Below are 19828 nucleotides of genomic sequence, written 5' to 3' on the forward strand. Positions count from 1 at the left end.
CAGCAAATGTCCTCCTGTAGCATCCACAGGAATAAAAGAAGAAGAAAAAAAAAAAAAGACATTTTCTCTCATGAAGTCCAGGGTAGCACTTCCCAAGAGGCCTGTCACTTCCATCAGGGTGCTAAATGGGTTTTCTTTTTCCTGTTTAATGTTAAAAGGCAAAAAAAAGTAGTAATATCTGTCTTTTTTTTTTTTTTACATTTTCAAGGTCCTGTCTTTTAAAAGGTTTTGATGGCGGCTTGTAAAGCCACAATTGTTTGTGTGCCATTTGGTGAAGCCTTTTTATTCAAACTCCCCTCTAGTGCTGTGAGTGCGTTCCTTTCTTTGCTAAGTATGGCTGAATATCCTTGTTTAGTTCATTGCATTATTTAAATCAAACCCCTTGAGAGAGCTGTGCATTTTGACAGGTTTTTCCTTCCTCAGAAGTTCCTTTTTAGATTGTAACCAAGTGCACATGCTTCAGAGTTTAGTGCGGAAACGCTTTGAAAGTACCGGGGGGAATACGGCATTTTGACAATGTCGGATTCAAAAGTAAGTATTTATTTTTCTCCATTATTTCATATCCGAAAGATTAGGAAAACAAAAAAAAATCAGCCTTTTGAAACTGGGCTGTGGGATTGTTTTCAACTGAAGCAGTTTTTGTGAACCGTGCAGTCATTTTGCTTAAAATAGGCCTTGATTACAGCAAAGACAACGTCAGCAGTATTGACGGCAAAATAGGCTACAGAATATTTTGTTTTGTATTGACAGGTGCAAAATGTATATTACATTTATATCTGCATTTATGTCCAAACCTAGAGACTTTCAAACATCGAAATGTCATTTATTAATATGTATTTGTGTTAAAATAACATATACACATCTTTTCCTATTCTATTTTGCCTGGAAACGCTTCCAACACGCATGTCGCGTGAAAAATAGCCGTTGGTTCTATTTCTAGCGTGCACGCGGCTCGAGCTGCGCCTGAGATGTGCGTGTCACGCAGGCAGTGTGTGACACCGGAGCTGAAATAAAAACTGCCACGCAGGCCTTAGCTTTGTCACTGCTACCTACAATTTGACCATTGTACCTATACTGTTTTCATTTGCAAGAGCTCTCTCAATCATTTCTTCATTACTGTAGCTCACCACTTGGGTTTGGCCTTCTCTTATTATCTTTGGGATGAGGTAAAAAGGCTGCTTTTAAACTCATGGCTCACATCCTCAAGTCCTGGAAAGTCTTGAGAAAGAGTTTCAGAGCTGCTCTCATCGCTGCAGCGAGTCTCTCACACTCGCTCCCATGAACTGAGCGGGGAGATTTATGCAACTCGTTTCGACCTTGAATTTACTGTTTTATCCTCTTTTTTTTTTTTTTTTTCACACCGTGAGTGTTCTGTTTCTCTGAAGACTTACGCTTTTGTAGTTTGAAATCACTATTCCCTGTGTTGTAAAAAAAATAAAAAAAACACAGTTTAGAAAGACAGAAGGAAGTAGGTAAAAAGTGGGGTTTTCTACCCAGAATGAAATTGGGCAAGACTCTGTGAGTCGCTTTTATCATGCTAACATGACATGGTGGACATGGTGATTTCCTAACTCGATGAGCCAACTCGGTAAACTAACTGAAAGCGCTTCTGGAGAGGCAGAGCTTTGCAGCTTCTGTTATTTCTTTCTCTCGGGTCTTTTTCATGAGAGGAAATGTTCATGTCAGCAGGGTTAAAACGGTTACAGTTTGATCCTGATCTTTCTGATAAGCCTCATTGCAGGCGCTGGTGTCATTCCGTGTCATTTCTCTTTACTAAACCCATGGTGTCTTTTTATTTATTTTTTTTCTCTCTAACAAGGTTAACCCCAATCTGGTGGGCTGCCGCCCACACATTGTACAAGGGATCAAAGCCCAAAGCTTATTTACTGTTGCTATGTGACCTTCTTACTCTTGCAAAGTAATGCCGTCTGACTCCCTTCGCTTCATTTCATTTACACCCTGTCTGTACAGTGTGAATTAGTACAAGTGTCGCACTCATTTTCACTAAGGGCCACACTGGAAATAGAAAATCACACCAAGGGCCAGACATGTAGACTTGTTACTGCATGTCACTTTTTTTTTTTTTTTTTTTTTTACATTTTGATAGCTTTTTTCCTTATTTTTTGTTTTTGTTACGACTGTTTTTGTGGCTTTCTCAGACATTTGTCACCTTTTTTGTAAATTTGTTGCTTTTTCCGACATTTTTGTATGCTTTTTGTCGCATTTCTGTTGACGTCAAGCCCTACAGAAGTCCTCAAAAGAGTTCTTTAGCCATCACAGAATTTAGCAAATCAAGCAAAAACAATTATACAACCTGTTTCACAGCCTGAATATGAAAACTCTCTCTCTGCTTCTGGGGGACTTTCTCAGAGTGGGCAAATCTGCCAAATTCTGCTTTGAATGTCAGGTAACGGCAGTTTAAAAAACACTTTCCTGTGTTTTTAAGGTTTGGCGCACAACTAGGCGGGCCAAAATGTATTGCGAACCCAAATTGATATACGGGCCGGATCTAAATCAGCAAGGGGCCGAATTTGGCCCGCGGGCCTTGAGTTTGACACATTTGCAGAGCACATGCGATTGACAGGGGTGATAATCGGCGTAATGGCAGTTAGTAGTGGCGGCGAGGCCAGCTGCTTGCCAAGGTGTTTGAGAACGCCTGCAGGAGAAAGAGAGCGAGAAGGGGCGCGAGGCTGCGTCCTATCAAATCCGCCACTGGTGTTTTCTGACCGTCGGTGTGCATGCCGAGTTGGGAGGACAGGGACACCAGCTCAGCTCGCCTGTGAGCTTATTGTGTCCTTTCACCCACCTCCTGAGGTAGTAACCGTGCGGAGAATCTCTACTATTCCCCCTAATTTCTCTTATTTCCGCTCCTCGCTTACCCGTGCAACCACGGAGGTGTCGTTCGCACCGTGTCCTAATTAGTCCAGCGCCAGCTAATTGTGCTTCTGACGCTGCGTCTCTGGGGAGGCAGGCCTTGCTAATTTCAATAAGAGTAAACAAGCAAACCGCTCCCCACTGACGGCTATGGATTAATTAGAGACCATCCATTGCGTGTGCCGACTGCAGGGGGAAGGGGAAGGGGAAGGAGTTTGTGGAAGACACAAGCATCGAGAGACAACGGCGGAATACGCTGCAGAGGAATAACGTGAGGTGAAAGAGAGTTCGCTTTCGTTGTCGTCTCACAACACACTCCGAGGCTGACGCTCATTTTAGGAAATTACCATCACTTTCATTTTCGCGCAGCCTTTCCAAAGCGGGATGGTCTCGAGCGGCGGCTCCCCGTCAAGAAACGAGGCCCCGAATGGTTTTCTTTTTTTTTTTTACAAGTTTCATTTAAAAGGTTGAAATGAAGCAAACAAGTCTGTTTTTCTTTTCCTTTTTAGAGAGACTGATATGTGTACGCCCAGGGCCCAGATTGCCACAGTAAAGGCAGTCGCTTCTGTAAAGTCAATCTCATTTAACCTTACATGTTTGTTTCTTTGTTTCTTTGTAATATTTAATGTACTATTTCAGGTTGGCTGAGCATGCATGCTTGTTTTCAGCAGCGGTTCATGTTCACGCAGTAACCGATACGCCTGGGAGCCCCTTCAGCACAAGTACAACTTTTTGTACTCCTGTCCTCTGAGCAGCGCTGCTTGAGCGGTTCGAGTTCCGTTGTTTTGTCTCAAGCCGACCGTCGGCAGCATATCACGCGACAGGGAAAATACCAACTCATTCATTTGAAAGTTAAGTTGGGAAAATGTGATGAAATAGTTTCATATATTGCCACAGTGATATACGTATGATGTTATAAAACCCAATCTGTGTTACAGGTAAGAAAATAGATTTGATAAAATATTAAATAATTTTAGTTTATTCTCCATTTGAACACCACATAACCGTACGCACTCACTAATCTGCTGAAAGAAAAGTTGACAAATTAACATCAAGATTAACATCAGAATCAGAATCCGCTTTATTGGCCAGGTTTGCATAAACAAACAAGGAATTTGACTCTCAAAGAACAACACTCACTTAACATATATAGAATTAAAAACAGGACAGTAAGAAAAAAAATACTGTTAAATATACGATATAACAATACAATAGATTTACAAAAAATATACTAACAATTGAGAGGGAAGGAATAGTGCAGTATCCATATAGTCTGAGATTTAAGATTTAAATATAGATTTAGTGCGAGGCAGGTCAGTTCAATGGTTTATATTAACAATATTGTAATCGTGAGATTGAAATATACATGGGGTAGATGAGCAGAAACGGTGTCAATTGACTGTTCAGTGTATGAGTGGGGGGTATTTCTGGGCATTCAACAGAGGGACTGCTTGGGAAACTGTCTCTGTGTCGGATGGTTTTGGCCATCCGACACAGAAGAAGGTTGAACAGTTTGTGACCAGGATGTGAGGGGTCAGCAAAGGTTTTTGCTGCCCATTAAGGTTTTATCATGCAACATGTTGGCGTTGTAGGCTTGTTCAAACACGTATGTGTACATTGTGGTAAAGAATAAAAGAAACTCCATTAGCTGATAAAAGCACACACGAACACACACAGATGTGAACATTTTCCAAAGCTTACACAAATGCTTCAGTTCCCAAAATCTTGAGAACCCTTTCTTAGTGGACTTGTTAGTCATGAACTGCTAACATGTTAGCACATTTTATCTGTTTTTATAATTGCATGTTTTTTTTTCTTTTTTTAACTGTTCTTTAATATTTTTGGTAAAGCACTTTGAATTGCCCTGTTTCTGAAATGTGCCATACAAGTAAAGCTGCCTTGCTTTGCTTGAAAACCGAGCGCCTCTTACACCTACAAAGTCTGTCCATTAACAAAATTTCTCAGACAGTCAGTTTATGAATCTCTAAAGACATCTCTTTGTGATTTGACCTTTTCTGAAATTTCACATCACAGTTGCAATATTAATACAAAATAAACACTATAATTCAGCAAATGGACTTAAAGATGAGGCAGTGACCTTCTCGTCACTTTTTTGCCGTTTCCGATGGCAGATGAGCCGATTCAAACGGTGAGCAGGTGTTCATTTCCGCCCCCATGTGATAAACTCACAGTAGTCAGCAGTGAATGGATGGAATGCGATGTGCCTATCTGGCTCTCTGGATTCTTTTTTTGCTATCTGTGAAATGCAATTCTTCACATCTCACTCTGCCACAGACTGTATCGCGCTATCCCTTCTCACCTAATTAATCACGCTATTGAACTTAATGCCACTCAACAAAAAAACAGTTGGCAGTGAGAGTGAGGCGCCTTCCTCTCCCTTACTCCCCCTCTTCGTCATCTCCCCTTCCCCCTTTTAGAGTCTGGCGTGATTGTCACACGCAGGCAGCTCCGTTTTTCATGGTCCAGATATTTCAACCATTGTTTAATCGGGTTCACATAGGGTCCATCTTTATCACCGCGAGCCTGTGTGTGTGTGTGTGTGTGTGTGTGTGTGTGTGTGTGTGTGTGTGTGTGTGTCGTGCCATTAGGTCAGGCATTAACAATCGAGCACCATATCTGCTAGTGATGGAGCAGGCTTGTAAATCTGAGGCTACTGAAGGGTTAATCTCCTCCTTCAAGAGACGAATGGAGTAATGGACTTTCATTATGGGCTTCATTGTCGACACTTAAGCACACCGACAAGCACACGTACGCTGTAAAAATGTAAATATAGGCGGCCTTCGGGAAAAAAACAAATGCAGATAAACTGTGAAAGTGGCCAAAACACCACAAAACCACCACATACAAATCCAGGTATACACACACACACACACACACACACACTCTTTAATGACAGTACTTAGAGCTGCCTCACACGAGCGGAGGTGTTGCCACTGATGTCGTGATGGAAGGTTATTTTTCAAGAAGACGTTAACTTTAACACTCAACTGTGTGTGTTTTGTCATCTTAACGTGGATACTGCTTGTGTATGAGATGGAAAGAGAGAGAAAGCAGGAGGGAGAGATGGGGGAAGGATTTATGGGTGTAATAATGGAATCTCAGTGGCTAGGCCATTGACACTGAGGCATTTTCTCCCATCCTCCTCCCATTATTAGATGGATGAACCACGAGGGAGTAAGCAAAGCAACAGATGGGCGGGAGAGAATGGCGGGCTGTTGGGTTGGAGCGCACATCACACACTCTGATTTATACCATCCAGGCATCCGTACACATCCAGCTACTGTATGTGAAATGATTTTGTGGATCCATTTCGCACAACTTGATGGTTTGACTTCAAAAGCTTGAGCTTTATATTTTGTTGCGTGTACAAATGACTGGGAGTCTACAGCCATGCTAGTACCTTTTTGTGAGGCGGCATATAGGCTACCACATAACCAAATGGTTCGATTCCCGGCCAGGGGGTGTTTGTTACATAATACATGTCATTTCCCTCTTGCTCTCTATGCATCCTGTCTGTATCTCCACTATCAAAATAAAAAATTAAAAAAATCCAAAACAAATCATGAAATGTTTTATGCTAAGCAGGTATATAATTCCACATACCACATTCACAATTTCAGTTTAGCATGTTAGCATGTTAACCTTTTGAAAATTAGGACACAAAATACAGCTGAGGCTAATGGGAATGGCATTCTACTAAATTTGAATGTCAGTCCTTATAAACTAAAAAGAATTGGACTAATTTAACCTTTTAAGGGGGCTGGATTAAAAAAGTCAGATGATACCCAACGTGATTAGGAATCATCCTCTGGGTACCATATGTATCTGTACCAAAATTCATGGAAATGCATCCAATAGTTATTGAGATATTTTACTGAAAGCCACACATATTTATATAGGGCTCAGATTGGGTTCAGGGATTGAATGTAGCAGTGTCAGGTTCAGCGGGTTGGGTCTTAAAGACTTGGGTATGGGGGTTCAGGTTCTCAGATTTAGGCCTATGCAGAACTCTATACGTGTATTTATACAGCACAAGGTAAACTCATGGCTAAATCGGTTGCTGCAGCTGTGTTAGTGTTGTAAATTATGCTTAGCTTCCTGTCTCCCTCTCAGTCTCTTTGTACCTGAATCATACAGTACACACTGCAGTTGTGGCTTTCTTTTTTTATTATTTCTAAGGCCATTATGTCGCCACTTCCTGATTATCTGTGCTGATGTAAACATTGGCAGCAACGACGGTTTACAGTAATGTGATTTGTTCTAATGCGTAAAGCGACTTGGTTCAGGCAATCTTCTCCTTGTGCAGCTGCCTGCAAATGAATTAAAGCTGTAAATTCCAGCATGTCGTGGTTCAGACTAAACTGTTAATAAAGGATGTCGTGGCCTGCTCAATTAGGGAGATATACTTGCTTAATTTAGGGGATGCTTACGTACGTATGTTTGCTGCTTTGATAGAGTACGCTGGAGCACTTGTGTAGAAACTTTAGTTTGGCTTGTCCTTTCAAATCACTTTCAAGTTGTCCATCTGTAACTTTCTTGCTGCTTTATTGGCGTTTATCAGTTTGAATGAGCTGGTTGAGCAGAAGTTAATGTCTCCATTCATCCATCCATCCATTCATCCATCCAATTCCAATAACTCCACATCTTCATTATGTTACAGAAACCTCCTTCCAGCATGGCAGATTGCCACAAACGCTGCTCATTGGCCATCACCGAGCAACAAACACCTGCCATTGTGTAATTAACACCTGCTGTGGGATAATAGACACCTGCTTTTGCCTGCATTGATTATTTTATGGTGACAGGAGTGAATGTAATGAATGGCTTAACGCTTTCCTTCATTTTAATAATTTGGACTAAAGTAGCATCATCGTCACATTCTTACCGCGGCTACGTAGCTCTTTGTTAGCATAAGGACAAGTAAGTGTTTGTAGGAAAAGTGGAGGTCAGCTCGCTCACTTTTTGTTGCCTTATACAGCCAGATAAATTAGTTTTAACACTCAATATTTGGTGCGTTACTGCATTTTCTGTGCTACTATATCCTTTTAAATTACCATCAACGGAACCTTGTCATAATTGTATTATTTTCTTCGTTCATATTATGTTTTTCTCATCCTTTCTTCATTTCTCCAGCGCTCCAAATCACACTGTAGTCATTTGTTCTCCACTCAGAAACAGTAGTTGACAAAATCAGTGGCCCTCATTTATGAAACGGGCGTACGACGATTCCTACACAAAGCTCGGCATTTATCAATTTGGACGTGAGCGTAGGCTGCGATCAAATCTCACGTCTGGTCTGAACTCGTGTATGCAAGTTTCTGAGTCAGCGTGGCCTTGCAGTGCAGCATATAATCAGTTTAACAGGAGAAGGAGAAGTCATCAGTTGATCACTTATCAGCAATGGCAGATCTGGCTCTTTTAGAAGACCTCTATGAGCCGGTACAATAGTGCACACGTACGCACACGTGCCACGGTCGAGCGCTCCATCGGATTGTTTAAGGGCAGATGGCTCGCATCAGTGGGGGACCCTATACACGGCAGAAAAAGTCTGCAACATTGTTTTAGCCTGTGGGGTTCTGCACAACATTTCGCAGGGAAACTGGGTGCCATAAATGTAGCGATGGAGCCAGATGACCCGAAGCCCAGAGAGCAGTGTCCAGAACAGCCACCAACTGAAGGAGACAGGATATTATTATTCCTCGCTTTTAAAAGGTAGCCTATAGTGTTATGTTTGGCGATGATATTCATAGGCTACAGGAAACATGACGATGCACAACATTTTTATTTATTATTCAGGTTTTCATTTCTATGTCGTGAACGATTTATTTCTGCCATTGACCAAGTTATTTTGGCTTGTTTTCCCAGCCCCTGTGCTGTCAGGAGACAGGGTCGTGGTGGTGGTCCAGCACGGGGGGGGTGGCGGAGGACACGCGCTCTCCCTCAGCTGTTGTCTCGTTCTGACTCATGAAAAAAAACACGAGTAAAATAAAAGACACTGCATAAACTCCGCTACCGTGTGTTTATTTAAATATAGGTACACCATGTAGGCCTAAGAGATTGCAATAAGCCTGTATATTACTATTAGGACTATAGAAAATGTGTCATGGATGTATAAATTAAATAGGCTAAACTTCAGCTGGAGTCCGATTTACTACGGCAACACTGTTGACCGCATCAGTGATCTCTTTCCATTCCGCATTCTTTCTACAGCCTTTAATACCAGTTTTCAGGCTGCCAAAAAGTACACACGTTAGTGCAAATGAACCAAAGATATCAGGGTTTCAGTCTCCACCTCTGAAAAGTGCCGCTTCTCAGCCGGATAATGTCTCGCCATGTCGTAAATTGTAGGGGCGAGGCCTCAAAACCAAGGGGGTAAGCTTCGCTTCAGAACGCGAACCTCCGATGGCGCCATTCTGTTGCTACGAAGCGATCACCTCTTGTTAGCATTACACTGACCGCCATTTTTTTTTTACGTCACTTGACTGCGAATAACTTTACATCTGAAGCGTTTAAAGACTCTATTTGTCCATTGTTTATTTATAAAGAAACACGACAATGTATAAAAGGCTCCATTACCTTGTACCTCACGTTATGGCTCTGTAGCAGACGTTTTTGTAAAAATAAGCTAACGATTGTGTCATAACCAAGTGACTTACCAAGTGGAATTACCGTACAGTACAGGAGAAGCTCGCAGGCAGTTTAGACTTACATTAGCTGTTTAGGTTTAATTACTAATGTTAACTAGCATGTTAGTTAGCAATAATTAGCCTGTGTCTATGTTATCTCCTTACATACACCTACACTCTCCGTCTCTGTAAGATTGGGAATGATTGAGATTTCTCTTGTCACAGCTACCAGAAGACTTCCAACTTTCAGACACGTTGCTCACGTCAAATTTACGTTGTCTCTGTCAGTTGGAGGCTGCGCAGTAAAGCAAGAGATCACCGGAAAAGTGCTTCTAACAGCCTTCACTGGTCTCCGTCCAGAGCAACGGGGTCTATTGGTCCATTGTATATATGTCAATGCTCAAAACTGAGAATATATTGGGGCGTGATATTTAAATTACGATCGTTTCCAGCCGCTGCATTTATCAATGTACGACCATTCTTACGCTCTGATTGGTGTGATACGAACGTTTCATAAATCACACGTGAAGCCTGTCGTAAGATGATTTCTGCGCTCATATCTGCGCTGGTTTCTACGTTAGGTTGATAAATGAGGGCCAGTGTCACCACAAGGGCTAGTAGCGTTTATTGAGCTTTAAATTGTGTCAAAATAGCTGTATCCGCAGCAGATGGAGTTGGCCAGTTGCAGATGTTGGAATTTCCTTTTTGTTTTTTTTTCGGAACACTTTTCATCCATAGTGGCTTTAAAAGTTAAGACATAGTACTTGATTTACCAAGGTAATTTAAGGCATTTGCTGAGTCATTGGGGCGGACTGGGAAACCTGGCATGTATATGATCTGCCAAGCTGTTATGGCATTTACATAAAATGTCAGCATTTATTACATAGTTTTACATTTTTCAAGCTCCCTGCTGTACTGCAGTTCTTGTATGGTGGTGTCTGTTTGAGAATTAGCACCACATATTCAACATGTTCCCAGTGCATCAATGGAGCATCACCGTATGTTACCAGCTATTCAAAAAAAAGTCTCAAAAAGGAGCTGATTTTTAAGCTAAGTTAATTTGAACTCAAGGGAAGAGTTGCTGAAAGTAAACCAACTTCTCTTCTGCTCGTCTTTGCCCATCACTGGACTCTAAAGAGCCGGCCACTGGAGAACGGCTGGGTGGAAAGTTATTAAAGTGTAGTGATGCTTATGGCTAGACAAGAGGAAATAACATGCATGCCATAGAGAAAAGCAAGCGATCAGAAACTTGAGATTTTGAAATTAGGCTGTAAGTGTGCTTACATCAACACAGCCAAATACTCTTGACATTTAAGGCGTACAGCTGTTTTGCAGAATATTTTGACCTCTGCACTCAAGATCATCGCTTTCCTTTCTCGACTTTTCGTCAAACAAGAATGCGAGTGTCGGCGTGGCGTTGCCCTCATGTTCACCTGCTGTTGTATTTCAGACAAGAGAGAAATTGAAATATATGCTAATCCGCGGCTCGTTTTCGCTGCTATCCCACAGCGCGGAGCAGCACAATATTTCCGTAACAATTCATACATTTTTGAGGGATTAAGAGGGGGTTAGGAGGTGGTTGGGGAACCCCAGGCAGCTTTACACACACACACACACACACACACACACACACACACACACACACACACACACACACACACACACACACACACACACACACACACACACACACACTACATCGGCTGACAGTGAGCACAGTAAAGGGCATGTGTTTAACCATGATTGATGCACTGTCAGTGATGTAGAAGACAGTGGGAATCCAGATTAGAGCGAATGACCCATGGGAGTGGAATGAGAGATGGGTGGGGGAGATGGAGAGAGCGAGAGAAAGTGAGATGGAGGAAAGATGGTCTCTGTGAACGTCTGATAACGTTTTCTCCCTCCGACACATTTCACTTTGAAGCCCAGTCTGCTGTGCCGGCCCAGAAACTAAGATATGCACGAGCTTCTTTCTGCTCCTTGCTGTTTCCTCTTTAATCTGTGTCTTGTTTCGTAAAGAAGGCTTAATTTCAGTCGGACACTGCAAAGGCGATACCCAAAGCCCCCTTTTCAAAGTCCACCCAGTGACTTTAGCAGATTTCACGCTGTGTTTTTTAAATTAAAGTGACGTGGGCAAGTTGGCATGGCAGGAATTTATCTTAATTTTAAAACAGATTTGCTGGTATACAAGCTATTTGAAGCACAGGTATCCTTCGACAAAAAGCAGAGTGCAAAAATCTTCAGCATTCAACAGTTGGAATATCAAGAGCCCCATCAAGATAACCCTAAAATTACAACTGAAGAACAGTGCTCCCAATACCCCAAACCACTGAAATGCCAAATAAAAAATAAAAAAATGGCTAGCAAATTTTTCCTCCCTGCCACTGCACTCGGTAGCCTTAGGTCAGCTCCATAAAAATGGTCATATGCTATCATATACTGTAACACTAGCAAGTGAAAGAGGTAAGAGAATATGCTGAAAAATAGCAGATAAAAAGGATAGCATACTTGGACTTGTTGTTTTGCTCAAATATATTATGACATCGAATGAATAGAACAAATGAGGTTAAATAAACGCGGAAAAAGCGAATGTGATTATTTATGTGGATATTGGTGCATAAAATCAAACTTCATCAAACTTCATCCATTGCGAGAAATTACATTTTCCCAGGAAAAGAGTGCTATTCTTGTGAAGTGCATCTGTTGCCATTAAGGACAAAAGCTGTAACCCCCAACCCCCATGCTGCTTGATTTCAGGACAAAATACAGATTATTTCCAGGAAGGACAGACGCAGTGGGCGGTTATGGTGTCATTGCAAAATAGAAATCTCCAGAATGTGGCGAGCGGTGTCACCCACTGACAGCAAGGGGCCTTTGGTGCTTTTGTGGATGTTTCCCTTAACAGTGTCAGGAGCTGAAAGCTGTCTGAGGGCTACCGGGGCCCCTACCTTAGGGACCACATGGTGTATGAACAGGAAAAGCTTTGAGACTGAGAGTTAGAAGGAATTACTTAGGGATGAAATGAAATAGGTGAAATATATATGCATATTAGAGTTGTACTAGTGTTTGCATAAATGTATGATTCTTGTGTATTTGTCTGTGGGTACAAAGAGCGAAAAAGTACTCCGGCAGCCCCATCCATTGTGGCTGTAAGCATGGCCCTGACAGAGGGTAATGGCCCTTATTCTAATCCTCTAAAAGATGAGGGGTACAAGAGGTTCAAATGCACAGAGAGGAGAGGGAGGACGAGACAAAAAAAAAGAGGCAAGGGAGGGATGGAGAGGCCCCATCCCACGCCTCATTGAGTCCTCATTCTGAACGGCCGGCACTTCATTAAAAAACAAGGCGTCTTCCGTAGGGGGGGAAACGCTGCTTGTTCATACTCTACCACGACACATAGAAAGTACAGAGAGTTTGTTTTATCACAACCAAAGAGCAACAGAGCATATATTTGAGGGCCACACATTTTGTAATTTATGATAATTGCTTTTTTTTTTCTCCAAAAATGTCAATATATTATGACAATTATTTACAGGGGAGCACACACTGGCCGATGTGATGTTTCATCAGATGAGGGTAGAAAAATTGCTCCAGCAAAATGCTCCTGATGTTGGTAAAGGGAGAAGGGCGGAATATGGTGTCAAAACAGTTGTAGGCCTACTTTCAAACATGAATGCATGCAGCTGGCTACAAATAACTCCTGTTTCAGCTATTTATTTATTTTTTATTATTTTTTTTTACTTGAACCTTTATGTAGTCCTTCACAGTCACATCACATCATATTTAAAGCACTGGACATTAAAACTACAACAAAAATGCAGTAAGCAAAAGGGGGAAAAAACGTTTTGTTTTTGTATCTGCAAGTACTTCTCCATATATGTAATTGGACTCATTGGAAAATCAAAATAATTTGTTGTTGTTATTGTTGTTATTATTATTATTATTATTATTATTATTATTATTATTATATTCATTTAATATCTGACCATAGACTAAAGTTTCTAGATCATTTATTTTTCTATTTTGTCTGTATTAGGAAGTCTACCAGGGCCTTAATGTTACCACGGCTAACAAACATTTCTAGGTATCTAAATATGTTGCTATTATTGCAACTAAACAAAATTACATTCTGGAGTTAACGTTACATTACAACTAGTGTCGCTTGCCAGACCTTCCTCCACAGCGCTGCGGACATTACAACAAACGTTATCCAATCACATTTTATCCAAAGTGGCAGCTAGCTAGCTAGCTAGCTAAAATACCGTTAACTAGTTAAGCATGCTAGCTTGTTTGCAACAATATCCACGACTGGACTTCAGTGAAGATTTTCAACAGTTGAAGAACAGACGGCATTTATGGACAGCTCCTGAAACTCAAGAGGTTTTGTTTTTTGGAGATTTGGAGAGCAGCGTTTTTATTTTATCACAGCAAGAAATACTGGTGAGTCCGTTTAAATATTGTAAGTATCTTAGCTGCGGAAAGCTAGCTGCTTGATAGACTGTTTTATCATGGGAAAGAGGAATAGGTTAACTTATTTAATTAAGCTAGCAGGTCTGTGTTTTTTGAATTACCGCTTTAAAATACTTTGGGAAGAGGTTTTGCTTGCTATTCTGACGGTTAACGTTATAGCCTACCCTGTGTTTCATTAGTTTGGACGTGTGTCTGTAGACAAAATGTTGGCTAATTGATGCTTGATGTTGGCTAATTGATGCTACTTGCTAGCTGCAACGTTGGTCTTAATATTTACACTACGTTCACCTAGCTAACCAGTGGTTCCCAACTTTTTTTTTTTTTTTTTTTTTTTTTTTTTTTTTTTTAAGTGGTTCCCAACTTTGTCATGTAGCTATCCCTAAACTGAACAAATTAGACCGCGGTCTCCCATCTGATAGGTAGCTTTTAGGTGTTTTATTTTACAGAAAGTGTATGAAAACCATGAACAACACACAGTCATCCATTCTGCCTTTGTTTTACTTATGGATGTAAATATAGTGAAAATAAATTATTCCCCTTTTTGAAACCCCCTCAAGGGAACCTAATGGATTTTTAGAGACTACACAAGGTGCTTCGAAATAATTTTGGCTGATAGAGAGCGATATTAAAACAAAATTTCTGCATGTTTATGCTGGTCCTGGCAACTCTGACTTAACAAGTAACGTTACTTATCATACGTTGTCATAGTCATAGCATTTTAGGCATGTTTCTTGTTTATGCTCTGAAATGTGATCAAATGTGGAGGACACAGTACATTGTACTATTTATAATGTGGGTGGCTTTGTTTGTTATGTGGCCATACGTTGTGTACTGTGGTAGATAAAGGGCCTGCTACTGGCATTGACAGTGGCAGTAATAGCATTTGGTTGCAAAAAAGGAGAAAAGATTAAAAGACTGCCACCCTCATTTTGCATGTCTTACTTGCAATATGGCCTTTTACTTAAGATACATTTTTATTTGAAAACCTGTGGTCCATTGTAGCTCGCCACTGTACAATATAGCAAAGGGATCAATCCAAATAAACAATATTAAATAAAGTTACGGTCTAGAGCAGGGGTCTTCAACGTTTTTTAAGCCAAGGTAGGGCTGGGTGATATGGAGAAAATCAAATATCACAATATTTTTGACCAAATTCCTCAATATCGATACCGCAATGATATTGTAGTGTGGACTATTGGTGCTTTCACAAAATATTTACACAATGAGATTTTTGATAAACAATCATCAGTAATGTGGATATAATGACTAAGTGGGCAAAGGCAAATAATAGAACAGCTACAACAGTCTGGTAAGTTCAGAAAATTACATCACTTTACTGTAATGCAGCCTTTAAAACCAGGAAGAGACAACACTTATGCCATATTACAATATCCAAAATCTAAGACGATATGGCACAGTAAATCCTTAAGATTAACTGTATCTGTGGATGGCTACCTTAGTGACTACCTTACCTATAAGCCAGTAAGCCTATCATCAATGTTCTGTTGAAGATCGCTGGTCTAAAGAGTCACATATTTCCTCAAATGAGTACTTGTTTACTTGCCAGCAAACTGAATAATGTAACTTTGCTATCAGGTGTTTCTGCCACTGGCTGCTCAGTCCCCAGGGTCACGGTAGGGTTGTTTTTCTCTCCTTTTGTGGGAGGGTAGAAACCACAGAGCGGCACAGTGAGTTCTTTTTATCCGAGTCTCTATCTTTGTGTCTCCATCCTCCACATATTGATCGCTCCATGAACTTTCACCCTGACTGTGAGTAATGGAATTGCCTGTCGTGGACACCGGCCCTGGTCAAGGTCTTGTAAATGTACGGCACATGTTTGCGTGAACTTGCCGATCGATGCCTCGCTTGCTCCCGTGTCAGGGAGAATAGAGCCTTCCGTCATGTTATTTCTGTCAGGGCCTTATCTTGATTCCTCAAATGTCCTTGAAATTCAGCTGAATCCCAACGGTTTGGAGAGCAGAACTTCTATATTTAATAGTTGTCCTTATAACTTAAAGTACTTACACAGAAATGCGCCTGCTCTACCCACTGAACCAACCCGCCCACTAATTCTTCTGTTTTGATACCTGGTACAGATATCTTGAATTGCCAAACATTGTTGAAACCGGCGTAAACGCCTTGTAAAGCACTTCTTGATGTCTTTTTTTTAATGAGTTTATTTTCTAAATAAGAAGCACAGTGGAACCCTGCTATTACAAAATGATGGCTGGCATGAAAGGAAGCCGAAATCTTGACGTGAGTCATCTCTGATCTTTGCTTGCAAAACACTTCTTTAAGGAGTGACTCATGTGTGCTTCTGAGATGGTGACAGATACGTTTTCAGGTTTCTTCCCTTTTTTAAAAAAAATGATTTTAATTTCTCCCACAAAATGGAACTCTCAGTGGCGAAAAACTGTCTGTTGCAAACAGAGTGAGAGGTAAAGACTTGAGATGAGATGACATACCACTCAAGAGTCTATCAGATTTCATTCTGACAGATGGGAACACTGTGGGGAGGTACCGCCTGGTGACGGGAAAGATTGTGGTAGAAAATAGGGCAGCGTGGTGTACGGAAAGTGTGAGCTGAGGAGGGCCATGACTGTCTAAAATGGGGAAATGTTGGTGGTGGTTACCACAGTGATGGAGAGTGTATGTTTGTGCGTGACAACTACAGGATTACTGATATTTTTAGGAATAGGTAGGAGAGTGATGCCCTGTAGTCCAGGGCAGATTACCCTGAACTGTACACTGCAACAAAAGAAATCAATAAGGCCAAGGGATTTATTTGCATTTTAACCCTGTTAATGTTTAGGTATTTGTTTAGGCTTAACATAAGTTATAGTTAGATTTTCTGCCAAAACCGTGAGATAAAATAAAATAGTTTAAAAAAACAACAACTGTTGAATAGAAGCAGAAAAAGTGTCCAAGTTGTAATTTTCTGAATTGTAGCCCCTGCTTAGGTCTCATCTGAGTCTGTGCAGAAATATAATTTACCAATAAATACATGGAGGTTGTTACTTGAGCTAATGCTTGCCAACATGCTCACAATGACAGTGCCACACATAATCGCCATCCGTAGACTCGTGTCACTAGCTTGACTAAAACACCTTTTTATAAAGAAATTTTCAAGTGGCAAAAACGGGCTTCCAATAATAAATACTTTTTGCAGTGTAGCTTCTGTTTAGGTTTTACTGTATGTCTCTCCGTGACCTTAACCGTCACCCAGCTCACTTACACACACATCTAGACACAAACACTAATGCCTGGAATCTGGACTCCCCTTGAAATAGCTGAACCCCCTATGCTATGTTGATCTCTCACACTCTCTCACACACACACACACACACACACACACACACACTGGGAGAAAGAACCCAGAATAGCTGCACTGCCACATCCATTGCATTCCACGACCCAGCTGGCTGCCCTGTGGACAACCACCACACACACACACACACACACACACACACACACACACACACACACACACACACACACACACACACACACACACACATACTGCTGCAGTCCTACACACGTATCCAGTTACATCTGACATGTCGCATACATATTTTTTCAGTGCACACACAATCACGGACAATACACTTCAGACTTTTTTTTTCCCCATTAGTCTGATTTGGTGCACAGTGTTTACTGTGCTCCTTGCCCCATCAATGAACAATACCAGTTCAGCCTCAGAGAGCTCGTAGCTAATCCCTCAGCTGTTTGGAGTTGGCTGCCAATTGTAGCACAGATCAGATATCAATTTGTCAACTGGCTGGCTGGCTGGCTGGCTGGCTGGCTGGCTGGCTGGCTGGCTGGCTGGCTGCTACAGAGCCTGGAGGCAGAGGTGACTCAGCGACCGAGACAGCCAAGACTGGAGAACCAGACAAGCCGGTGTATTCCTCTGCTGCGAGTCTAAAGAAGAAAAAGAAAATGTCCACTCTTTTTAAAAAAAAGAAGAAAAGACCCTTTCCTTCTGTGGAACATTTTTGGATCAATTCGTACCATTTCTCACTTACTCCTTTTCAGATAAAATTGGTGCTTTGATACCAAAGCTGCAATGATGTGGGTGTATTGTGTTTCTAAATATGCTCTCTGCGTGTGGATTTTGATCCTTTCAGCCCCACGGGTGCAGTTCCACAAAAATTCAGATGACAAAAAAACATTTCACTGCTTTTGTTGTTCTTGTTTCCAGTATTTACTCTCATCTCCTTCTCAGAGCACATTGATCTTGAGAATTTGAGTGGGGTGGATGGCAAACTTGGGAGTGTTTACCAGCTCAGCTCTTGGCCTGAGTTTGAGAATGTTGTAAGGAGTGCTCTGTTTTGAGGAAGAACCATTGCCATGACCCCGATACCCATTGGGCACTTCTTAAGGCTTCATTGAACAATTTCCCTTGATGGTGAATTAATTTCACTAAGGCAACAATCCACAACATGAATGCAATTAGACTTTATTCGAGCTGAGATGTGAAAGCAGTTCTATGGCAAAAATAAGACCCGATTTGAAACTGAACTGCTCTGACCCCCATCTTAATAACCACAGAGCTGCCTGTTGGTGGGACACTGGCTCATGTGACCAACTCTCATCGGATCCACTGTTTCTGGACCCCGGCCACATCCCGCTGTTCAGGTCGTCGTTGGATCGTAAAAGCCTCGTTTTCCCCTTGCGTGGCACATAGCTGAATTAAAATCTATTATGAATTGTGACAGGGCCATTAAGAAGACGGATGGTCAGAGCCCTTTGCGGGTTGGCTCACTCTTTGTCCACCTCGGGGGCCCTCCTTCCCGACAAAAGCTTGCCCCCTGCCAGCCCTCGCTGGGCATGTGGCGCTGACCCGGGGCAGTGTTTTTTTGTGAGTGCATTTGTGCATACTTGCATGTATATGTGCAGTAAAGACAATTTATGCATAGACATCTCTGCAGGGGGTTTGAGTGGAGACCCATTCAGGCTTGAGTTAATTGAGTTTGGGCAGCGAGAAGTGTACAAGGTTGTGCAGTAGGCCTGTAACACCAGTAGGACGGGGACCAGGTTAGAACTCCAACGGTCACAAGTCACACACAAACACACACACAGACACACACACTCTCTTGGGTTCATGTTAGAGGACAAGAGGTGAGGGACAAAGGGGGGGTGGAGACATGATGGATGACAGGAGAAGCATCAGGCAGGAGCGCTCGCTGCTCAGTGGGAGGAATTTATAGATTGAACAGAACAGTAAGTATTTGTCTGTGTGTCATCTCCTGGAGAGTGTGTGTGTGAGCGCGTAGGTGTTTGTGCGCGCGTTGGTACTTACTCGTGTGCATGTGGACATTTTCCCGCTGTCTTCGGAGATGTCTGGTCACCATGGATATGCACTCATTATTCAACCGTATGTGGAGTAGTTTGCTTTTGTCTCCGCTCCGTCTTTATGATATACGACATGTACTCCCTTTCATGCTGGCTCTATTTGTAGCTGCTTGTTATTCTTCTCGGACACAGGTGTGTTCGAGGAAACGCGGTGCTGTCCAAGGTTTCCTCATTGATTTCCGTTGCAGCCGTGTTGACAACCTTTTTTTTTTCTTTTTTTTATTATTTTGTATGATAACATCGACCCTGGATAGATGTAGGGCCTGCATAATGCAAAGGGAGAGGTTTTTGACTTGCAATCACCCTGAAGAATAAAATTCCCATCCAAGGAGACAATGAAACTTCCATTTCTTTCATGTCATACAAGTAATATTTGATATACCAGTGGTGTGATTAAAAATACGGACAATATAGCAAACTTCTGACTCCATAAATATAATTCCCGATGCTCCTGGTAAAACTAAGTTGCAGCTATTCTCATTCTC

At 41.7% G+C, this 19828-nt stretch overlaps 1 protein-coding gene across 4 annotated transcripts in view; it reads left to right on the forward strand.

The window, feature by feature from the left end:
- The window catches only part of LOC114550836 (receptor tyrosine-protein kinase erbB-4), a 269352-nt gene that overhangs the window by 21597 nt on the left and 227927 nt on the right, over positions 1–19828 (forward strand). Inside the window, exon 1 of one of the 4 annotated variants that reach the window (XM_028571749.1) lies at positions 13734–13961. The exons of the other annotated variants lie outside the window; for them this stretch is intronic. The gene's annotated coding sequence lies outside the window, so the exon portion shown is untranslated. Of the gene's footprint in view, positions 1–13733; positions 13962–19828 lie in introns of those variants that run through there. 4 annotated transcript variants of the gene reach the window in all.

Source organism: Perca flavescens, chromosome 24 (genome assembly GCF_004354835.1).
Source record: "Perca flavescens isolate YP-PL-M2 chromosome 24, PFLA_1.0, whole genome shotgun sequence".
NCBI classification, from domain to species: Eukaryota; Metazoa; Chordata; class Actinopteri; order Perciformes; family Percidae; genus Perca; species Perca flavescens.